Below are 10,400 nucleotides of genomic sequence, written 5' to 3' on the forward strand. Positions count from 1 at the left end.
CGCTGCAATTTCCCTGTCCTTCAACTCTACTACACAGTGAATGTGTGGAACATCTAGAAACCCCTGACGTCATTCTTCCATGTGGCCTACTTTCCGATAAGGCACCCCTGCCTATCGGGGCCATCACTTATGCTGCCATACCAGCCTCACATTCCCCAGATGTTTTCTTGCATGCCGCCGATGACGCCTTAACGCCAGCTCAACGCTGTCAAGTTGTTGAACTTCTTGAAGGTTTCCGTGCTTCTTTCGACCTCGTGGCGCTTTCTATCGCTACGCGCAATCGCTGCAACTGTAGAAAACAGTTGCATTGCATTCCTTTGCATAGGGAATGTCCTGCGCCGTATGCTGCTCGCAATACAGACTTTTCTAAAACTGAAACGACCTGGGTATGAGCCATTGCTGACAAAGACGTGCTCATATCGGCTCCGTCATTAATGCCCGCTTTCGCAGTGCTAATTAGTTTGGATCCCGAAGATTTTATTACCACTGTGATCGTCAAGGTATCCGCTATCCTCCGACACTCGACTTTCCACCAAAGGTGCGTTTTTCATCGATTTATCGGACTTTACCTGGTTCACCGCCAATAGGCATTGCTAGGCCTAAGCGAAGCCAAGGCCTGCTTGGCCTAGCCAGCCGTGCTACTGCCACGACAACATGGAGGTTTTCCCCACCGCTTTGACGCACGGTTCCCAGGTTTCCCAAATGTGCGTGCAAGTAGAGGGAGAAGAAATTATGCCCGAGGAATTTCATCGCACGCCCGGATGGCTGCACAACGGTGGGCACACGAGCCGAACACGCCTGCATGCAACGCAGGGTGAGTCGAATTCTCGTACCGATACTCCGAGCTCTCAGCAGAAGACTAAATTCCACAAGAACGTCAGGACCGCAGTTATTCGGGCGGCTCGCATGCCCGCAATGCCTGCGGAAGAAATTAAGATCGTCGTGCGGCCCCGCGGAGGGCTCGATATTTCCAAGGCGGGAGCTGCATGCATGGCTACTGCCATCATGGCTGCAGAGGGAATTGAGAAGGCAGATCGAGCTGAGGATATGGCGTGTCCCAATATCCATCAGAACATTATGGTGCTCAGCACTCCGTGTGAGGAGTGAGCGAAGAAGTATGCTCGAATACAAGCTATCAACGTCCAAGGCAAAATATACGAAGTGAGCGCTTACGGAACAACCGCCCACGACACGGTCAAGGGCGTGATCAGGGGCATAGCGCTTGAGGACAGCGAAGCCGAAATAATGCAGCAGATCGTTACAAAGTACAACCCCCTCGCCGTGGGAGCGAAGCGTATCGGGAACACGACTACAATAATCGTTGTGTTCAACGGTACCAAGGTTCCCAAGTATGTGCGTTATGGATCCACGCTCTATCCGTGCAGTCTCTACAGGAAGCAAATAGAAGTGTGCAAAGTATGCGGGAAGGTCGGCCACAGGCGCGACGTGTGCCCCACACCAAACGTACGTGTTTGTCTTTCATGCGGTGTTTCTAATCCCAGAGAGGGCCACAAGTGTGTCCCCAAGTGCAAGCTCTGTGGCGAAGAACACCCCACTGGAGACCGCCTCTGCAGAGCCAAATACAAGGTTCCGTACGTCGTGCGGCGACGGCGATGGGAACGCCGTAACGCCGAAGAACAGCGAAAGCATGCACTCGAATCAAGCGCCTTTCCACGCCTAGGACGCTCCCGCTCGCGCAGCGCTTCCCGTGGCGGATCCCGCAGCGCGTCGCGCCATGCCTCACGCCACGCATCACGTTACGCTTCCCGTCATGCCTCGCGTAGCGCATCCCGCGGCCGTGACTCGTCGGACAGGAACAGCTGCGGCGCAAAGCGATCGCGCTCCCGTGACATGGGCCGACGTAGCCAAGGGCGAAGTTAAAGGCAGCAGCGCCAGCTCCAACAGCGCCACTAGTGGCCGAAGCACACCGAGCAGCTGGCAGGCGTGGACTACCAGCCCCTACTACAAGGAACTCGAACAACTCCGCGCAACCAATGCGACCCTGGTAGAAACCACGCGCCGGCTTGCCGAAGAGCTAGCCGAGGTCAAGAAAGAACTTCAAGCAGAGCAAGCCCATCCATGGACAGAGCCAGCTCAGTCACCCGAGACACCTACACCCGCCACCGACACGCCACCACACCAAGGCATACAATCAATGGACACAACCCAAGACGAGCCCCAGGAGGAGAAGACCACTGATCCAACCCCCAAGAAACGAGCACGCACCGAACCAACACCCACCGTTGTCCCCGAGCAGAACTCCGACACGCTATCGCACCAAGTCACAGAATCAAAGGACAAAACCCAAGACGCGCCCCAGGAGGAGAAGATCACTGACCCAACCACCAAGAAACGAACACGCACTTCATCACGACATAACAAGGACCTGACCCAATTGGAAACTCAGCTCGAAGCCAAAATTGAAGCGCTCGCCAACACCTACGCCAGCACCGCTGCCGTGACCGACCAACGACTGGCACGGCTGGAGGAACTGATCACGACGTCCTTCCGCACCATACAAGAGCGTTTCGAATTCATTGAACACACCCTCAAGCCCATAGTCCACAGCCCCATCTTTTCAGCGGAATTCGCCAAACACCCATACCTCCAAGAACAGACGCAAGCCCCACCCTCGACACAACTATGTCCCAACACCAATCCACAATAGCATCGCTACCAGGCCTTACGGTCTGGCAGTGGAACTGTCACAGTTACAACAACAAGAAAGCAGTGCTGCAACAACATATTACCACAGTAAACAAGAAACCCGACATTATCCTGCTGCAAGAAACGACGACGGTGACCCCCACCCTCCCTGGGTATCGCGCTCACGTTAGCCAAGGGGAGGGACGGGGCGTCTGCACGTTCGTCCGCAAAGGGCTCACGTTCATCGAGCACCAACTCAAACACGGCCGCAGCAGGGTGGAATACGCCTTCACCGAAATCATTCCAAGCAAACAACGGAAAGGCAGCCTGTTCATCGTCAACATCTACAGTAACCCCAAGCACCAAACACAGAAATTCAAGACCCTACTACACACAGCCAGCACCCAAGCCAGAGACAACACGTTGCTGATCGGAGGGGACTTCAACGCCGCCCATCGAGCGTGGGGTTATGTGAAGGACACGGCCAAGGGACGGGACTTATTGCAGGATACCCTGGACCACAAATGTGTGCTAATCACGGACCCCACGCATCCTACCCGCATCGGCAACTCCGTAGCACGAGACACCACACCAGACCTTACGTTCGTAAAAAATGATCACACGGGCAAAGTAACATGGCACAACACGGGCGTCGACCTGGGCAGTGACCACTACATCCTCGAAATTACGATACCCAACCAATTACGGAGCAATACCATTATACATAAGTGGACGGACTGGGACGAATTCCGTAAGGGGCGACTCACCACAGCGCAAGACATCAAAGAGATCGAAACCTGGACGGTGGAACTCCGTGATGCAGTGCGCTCAGCCACAAAGACCATAGAAACAGACGAGGACGTCATCATCATGGACAGCCGCCTGGCCCTTCTGATAGAGGCCAAACGTTCGATACAGGCGCGTTGGAAGCAGCACCGGCTGAATCGTAAATTGAGGAAGAAGGTGGCTGACTTAAATAGGGCCATTGAACAACATTGCAGGCTCCTGTGCCGTCAACAGTGGAACGAGATCTGCAACCGAGCTGACAGGGAATTGCATCGCAGTTGTACATGGAATCTATTTCGGCACCTCCTAGACGAAACAAAGACCAAGTCAAACCAGCGCGACCGCCTGGCCCGCCTCATGCACACCATCACACAACAACAAGGAAAAGACGCTGTTATCAGGAGCCTGGAAGCCAAGTATCTGCCAGACACGCCAACGGAAACCCACCCGCCGTACGGGGGGCTGCCCAACGCGTGGCTCGACCGAGACATTACCATATCAGAGGTACGGGTAGCGCTGCACGAGCTCAACACCCGCTCAGCAGCCGGCCCAGATCTCGTTACAAACAAGATGCTACGCAACCTGGACGACGCTTAGATAGAAGCCCTAACCGATTACTTCAATGAATGCTGACATTCGGGCAAGCTCCCCCGACAGTGGAAAACGGCAAGAACGATCCTGATTCCGAAACCGGGCAAACCACTGGACATCGGCAACCTGCGTCCCATCTCGCTGACGTCCTGCGTGGGCAAGGTGCTGGAGCACGTGGTCGCCAACCGGTGGCAGGAATACCTAGAGAAGGAAGGCCTCTATCCTGACACGATGATCGGCTTCCGGCGCAGACTCAGCACACAAGATGCCATGTTACAACTCAAACAAGAAATCGTCGACAACAAGACACAAGACAGCAAAGTAATTCTGGGTCTCGATTTACAAAGTGCATTCGACAAAGTTAAACACTCAGCCATATTAGGACAAGTATCAAGACTCAACATGGGGGTAACGAGCTACAATTATATTCTAGACTTCTTGACCAACCGTACGGTAGAACTGCACGCCGGAGACCTCAAGCTCCCCGAACACAAGCTCGGCAGTACGGGTACTCCACAGGGTTCGGTCATATCGCCGTTGCTCTTCAACCTCGTCATGATCGGGGTAGCGAGGGCAGTAGCGGGGACCGGCGTCCGGCATACTATCTACGCCGACGACATTACCCTGTGGGCGGTCGGTGGCACCGACGCCAGCATCGAGCAACAGCTGCAAGCGGCGGTTACCGCCATCGAGCAGCACCTTGATGGCACAGGCCTAATGTGCTCGCCCGCCAAATCCGAGCTGTTCGTCCTCACACCGCTTCGACCGGGACGGAAGCGCGCTCCTCTTCGGGAGTGTGATCACATCAAAATTGTGACTGCATCGGGGCAACGCATCCCCGAGGTGCCCAAGATCAGAGTACTGGGCCTGCTGCTCAACAAGAGCGGCCGCAACGACGAGATCATCAACAAGCTTACCACCAAGGCAATGGACGCCATCCGGCTCATACATCGAGTCTCTACACGACGGGCGGGCATGCGTGAAGACAGTCTCGTGCGCCTTGTCCAGTCGTTCGTGATCAGTCACATTGCCTACGTTGCGGCCTACCTTAATTGGCACGTCACTGACAGGACCAAGATCAACACGCTGATCAGACGGGCTTACAAGACGGCGCTGGGTTTAATGGAGACCACGAGTACGGCTCGGCTCTTACAGCTCGGCGTCCATAACACCCTAGAAGAAATAGCCGAAGCGCAGCTCACCGCGCAATTCGAGCGCCTCTCTACCACCAAGACGGGGCGCAGTATACTGACGTCCCTGGGTTACAACCCCCAAGCTCCCAGCCGGCAACCGTGCGAGATCACAGATGAGGCGCGGGCCCACATTTACGTGGACCCCATCCCGAAGAACATGCACCCAGAATACAACCAAGAACGGCGGCAGGCGCGGGCCAAGGCCCTCACCGAACAACACGCCCAAGACCCGCACGCCCGGTATGTGGACGCCGCGGAATACAAGCGGGAAGGCTTCGCAGCAGTGGTCGTTGCGGCGGCTAACGGCACCAAGACAACGGCAGCGAGCGTGCGGTGCACGAACGCCACAGACGCCGAGGAGGTTGCCATCGCTCTGGCGATCACCGAGGCCGAGTGTCGCACCGTGCTCAGCGACTCGAGGAATGCCGTGCGCAATTTTGCCAAGGGGCGAATATGCGCGCTGGCGGCCGCCATCATCGGCAAGCTCCAATTTCAAGACCGCGGCAGCACCGTCCGTATCAAGTGGTTCCCGGCGCACGCCGGCGAGTGTGCATCCTCACCGAACCACAACGAGACGGCCCATTCGGCGGCGCGAGCGCTTACCTTCCGCGCCCCCGAGAGTGACCGTTCCGTGTGGTGGTTCGAAACCAAGGACAGATTGACTAGTTATGCCGAAGTAACCAAGTGTTACCGCTTAGCTCGACGGACAATGCCGCCTCCCCACCCGGCACTCAGTCGGGAGGAGGCCGTAATCCTAAGACAAATACAGACCGCGTCACTCCTCGCCCCCGCAATGCTGCACGTGCTTCACCCAGAGCTCTATCCGAGTGGGCTGTGTGGTGTTTGTGCAGCGGGTCCGGCGGACCAATGGCACATCATGTGGGACTGTGCCAGGTTCCCGACGGCAGCTAACTCCAGGACTTACCCGCCAGAACTTCAAAGTGCGCTGCAGTCTACAGACAAGGACTCGCAACTATGGGCCGTCCAGCAGGCCCGGGGTGCGCTCGAAAAGCACAAGCCTCGTGACCCACTACAAACGGGCCCAACGGGGCTAGTGCAGAGTAGAGTATAACCCCGGGTCGACGCTTGGCCAGCGTCACGACTCGTTAAATCGTCGTTTGCCGGCACTTTATTAAAGTTATTCCTATCCTATCCTAAAACTGAAACGCGTTGCATAACACTCGGGGTGCTTTCTATCGCTACGCGCCATCGCTGCAGCGGTAGAAAACGTTTGCGTTGCCACCTTTCCATAGCGAGTCTCCTGGCGCTTATGCTGCTCGCAATACGGACGTTTCTCACACTGAGACGCGTTGCATAACACTCCGGGCGCCTTATCTACACCTTCGCGCGACCGCTGCCACGGTAGAAAACGGTTGCTTTCCCTTGCTTTGCACAGGGAATGTCCTGCGGCTTATGCTGCTCGCAATACAGACTTTTCTGAAACTGAGACACGTTGCATTACACTCGGGGCGCTTTCTATAGCTACTCTCTATCGCGTCAAGGCCGTGTCTGCTGTGCCCGGGGCACAGCAGACGAAAGGTGCCCGAAATGTCTACGTTCACCCATGACGTCACGTCCGCTATAACCCATGATGTCACATCCGCTCATTTCCATGGCGGCCATCTTGCGGAGCCGGCTGCGCTGCGAAACGGTCCCTATTCCGTGCCCACTTAGAGCGTGAGTAATTCATCTTTCCACGCTATATGCGTGTAATAAAGGATTGGGGCTGTGAGCAGTTTGATGCGTTACCATTAGGTATCTTGTGCGCATATTTTGCCTCCTGGCCGCGTCAAATTGCGGCCGGCATGTGGAATGGGCCGTGGCATCTTATATGGAGCTGCTCATGTGAGTGGTATTGCCTCCGTCAGGATCGTCAGTGCGTGCACAGAACCATTCAGTAGTCTGGTTCAGGGGAGGATGCGCGAAAGAACGAGGACGTAAGAAAACACTGGCATGAGGAGCTGTTCCGTCAGATCGCGTTACATCGCGCTTTCTTTTAAGACCATCTCGTTCGAGCGAGAGGATCTTAGAACAGCATTACTACTGCTTTTTTACAGCTTTGCTGCGGCTCATTTAATCATCACATGCATTCTTTTAATAATACAAATGACATCGCTGCGCGGAAGAGCGTCTCTTGAAGTTTCCAAACAAGAGCCAATGCTGCCGTGCCTGCTGCATACACGCTTACCTTTCCTAACGCAGTTAAGACGCGGCACTAGCTCTGCTACTGCGTGATACAGGGTCACTGTGATAAGAAAATTAAAAAGAACAAACGAAATTAAGGCAGAAAATGTCAAACGTTGCCAAGCGTGATAAACGGACCTGCCTCGCTAGATGAGTTGAAGAAATCGGCGTCCTGAAGTCAGCTTCGCCGCAGTATACTAGTGTTACGCGCTGAAGCATGTCAGAACTGAAGAGTGACCGCTTTCACCGACATAAATAATATGTGTTCCTTAATGATGTACGCGTGCACCTGCCGTCTCCTGTTACATTACGCGCGCCGAGGCGCCTAAGTGTACTGGCCGGCCTTCAGCGCTCTTTCGGACGTGGCTGTGATGCTTTGAACCGTTGGTTTGTCGACCTCGTAAGCCAGTTAATGTTTACACGGCCATTTTTTTCTGAACTGTTGATTTCTTCCATAATAGCTACGTAATTTCGTAGTTTCCTGTTCAACTGCTTTGGTCATATGCGAGTCAAGGTGTTCTCTTTAGCCGAGCGCAGTTTTCGAAAGCGAAACGACGCTTTTGCATCAGCATATAGTGCCGTCGCCCATTTACAACACAGTCAATCAATGTAATTTTGTATGTCACTGGGAAACCGCCGAACGCAGGGAACTCACTCGCATGCGGGGAACTGCATAACTAGCCACGGGATTACCATGCCTCTTGGGAAGTTGCTTTGCATCAAAGGCCAGGTACCCTTGCTATGATTCACCGCAACATATTTTGTATGTCTAACCGCTTAACATATTTGTATTGGGGTGAAGCTAACCTTACGGAACCGAATTTCGCAACGCTTTTTAGACTCCTGCATCTCTACCAGCCACTACCAAACGCTTGTCGGTACGTCTCTTGGCAAAGGTCCAGGTAAATCTCCCCTGTTGGGAGTTGGGGGGACTCACGTATATGAAAACTGCCAAGGAAAGCAGTTGCCCTGATGAAGGCACGCTCCCCTGTCGAAACATTTGCACCAGCCTGTTCGACCACCGTTATCACCGCAACATAATTGTGTGTTGCGGTGAAGCATGCCGATATTGGGAAAGATTTACGTGAATCTGGAATGTATGGTTTCTGTCAGCGACTAACCTAATGTTCTACTCTCATCAAAGCAGATTTTCGTGGCAGGATGCATGATGTCTTGAGAACTTTTGTTGGCTAAAGCCATGCGTGCCAGGTTAGCTCTTGTCACAATAATACGCCTTACCGCAATACACAAGAGGCCCCGCTGCAGGACACGCCCGCCGTAGTTAGCCAAACCTTATGTGATGGTTCACTGCAAAACACCTCCTGTATTGCGGTGAATCGTAATAAAGCACATTTGTCAGTTTAGAATGTAAAGACCCTTGCCCTTCGCTTTTGTAATAATATGACTCAGTTTAATGAGAACATGTATTCACTGCTAAAAACATCCACATTGAAATGGAGATATGAACACTGATGGCAGCCTGTGTGATGTTTCATCCCTTTACTTTTTTGTGTACCTGTCAGGCTGCCATTATTAAATTTTCCTGTACTTCGTTAGGTGCTGACGTACATAACATTACATCACAAAGAGCCACCGTGTAATTAGTGTTCAAGGACCAGTGTGATGGCTTTACTCAAGAAAGGTTTGGGTTATGTTGTTGTGAAGGTTTTTTTTTAGAGGTAGCTTTCTGAGAAGAAATCAGATGTCAGGAAATAGATCTCAATGGCACAGTAATCTTGGCTGCCTTTTGCTCAAACGTGCCCTAGACATAATTGAGTGATTTGCACTTGCAACTGGGCAGCAGCCGTAGCTTGGGAGACCAGTGATATGGCATATTTTATCAAACTAGGGGACACATAGCATTACCAGTCCGAATAGAGACCTGTTTAAATGTTTGTCACCTTTAACACCTACATTTTCGACCATGAATTCAGAAAAATCTGTAGCACATTTAGAACCTAGATTTTAAATGCTGTATAAGTTGGCTTCTTGTTCACTGCAGCTGTGCTCGGCTTCTGTCCAAACGGGAGAGCACTTCTGCACAGCTTATTAGGGAATATTCTTGTTTACATACCTTCTTTTTATTTATCTCGCTTAGAATCACAACCAAATGTTTATGGCACATGAATGTGCTGTGCATGAATCTAACTTACAATGCCATGTTCAACAGCACAGTGCATGTAGCTTGTGTTGGTTCATTCAAGCTAAGCATTGCTACAGCCTTTAACTGTAGGTATCATGGTATGAGAGCAGAGAAATAGATATGCAAAGACAGTTGGGCACATTGAGACAACATCTTTGTTGTGTGTGAAAAGGTGACAGATACACAATATGGGGAGAACGCATGCACTTTCATATTTTCTCGCGCACAAAAAAAGCCGGAGGAATAAGGTTTCTTCACTGTGCCATAGAAACTATATGCTTGCTCTCAAAGGTAATTCTGATTCATTGGATATGTTCCTGAGCTGTGTTTATTTTCTTGAGTGTGCTTTAGTTTTTGCACGTTAATGTTTCAAACTCGTTTTTATTTCCACAGACTGAACATCCCACGTCTTGGTTTGACTTCCTGGTACAGGATACTTGCACTTAGCATGGAGTGATGAAGCAGAGCAGTGTACTTTTATTAAATGTGCAGATTTTAGCAGTATAACAGCAGTTCATTAAAGAAACATGTGTGCTGAAAATAAACTGTTCTTACCCACATTCCTCGTCTATTTATTTATTTATTTATTAATACTGTCAACTCTCATAGAGGGTCATAACAGAGAGGACAATACAATTACATAAATCAAATATGGAGAATGTCAATGTACGTAAAGTTGCTTAACACTTGTCAATTCACAGTTAATAAGATGTTCACTTGAATGCTGTTCAGCACACTTCTGACATTTATCAAAATACGTACAATGAATATCAAGTCGCACATATCACTTGGCACTTCAAAACTAAATCGAAAACTCCCATAAATATGCCTCAGCAGCATTTTCAAAGTCGGTGACA

At 51.7% G+C, this 10,400-nt stretch overlaps 1 long non-coding RNA gene across 1 annotated transcript; it reads left to right on the forward strand.

Moving 5' to 3' along the window:
- The first annotated feature begins 6,830 nt into the window (after nucleotides 1-6,830).
- On the forward strand, nucleotides 6,831-10,103 carry LOC129382795 (uncharacterized). The gene is made up of 2 exons (XR_008610828.2): nucleotides 6,831-6,893; nucleotides 9,937-10,103. It is a non-coding gene; the product is annotated as an uncharacterized lncRNA (long non-coding RNA).
- The last annotated feature ends 297 nt before the right edge of the window (nucleotides 10,104-10,400 follow it).

This window comes from Dermacentor andersoni, chromosome 6, assembly GCF_023375885.2.
Source record: "Dermacentor andersoni chromosome 6, qqDerAnde1_hic_scaffold, whole genome shotgun sequence".
Lineage (NCBI taxonomy): Eukaryota > Metazoa > Arthropoda > Arachnida > Ixodida > Ixodidae > Dermacentor > Dermacentor andersoni.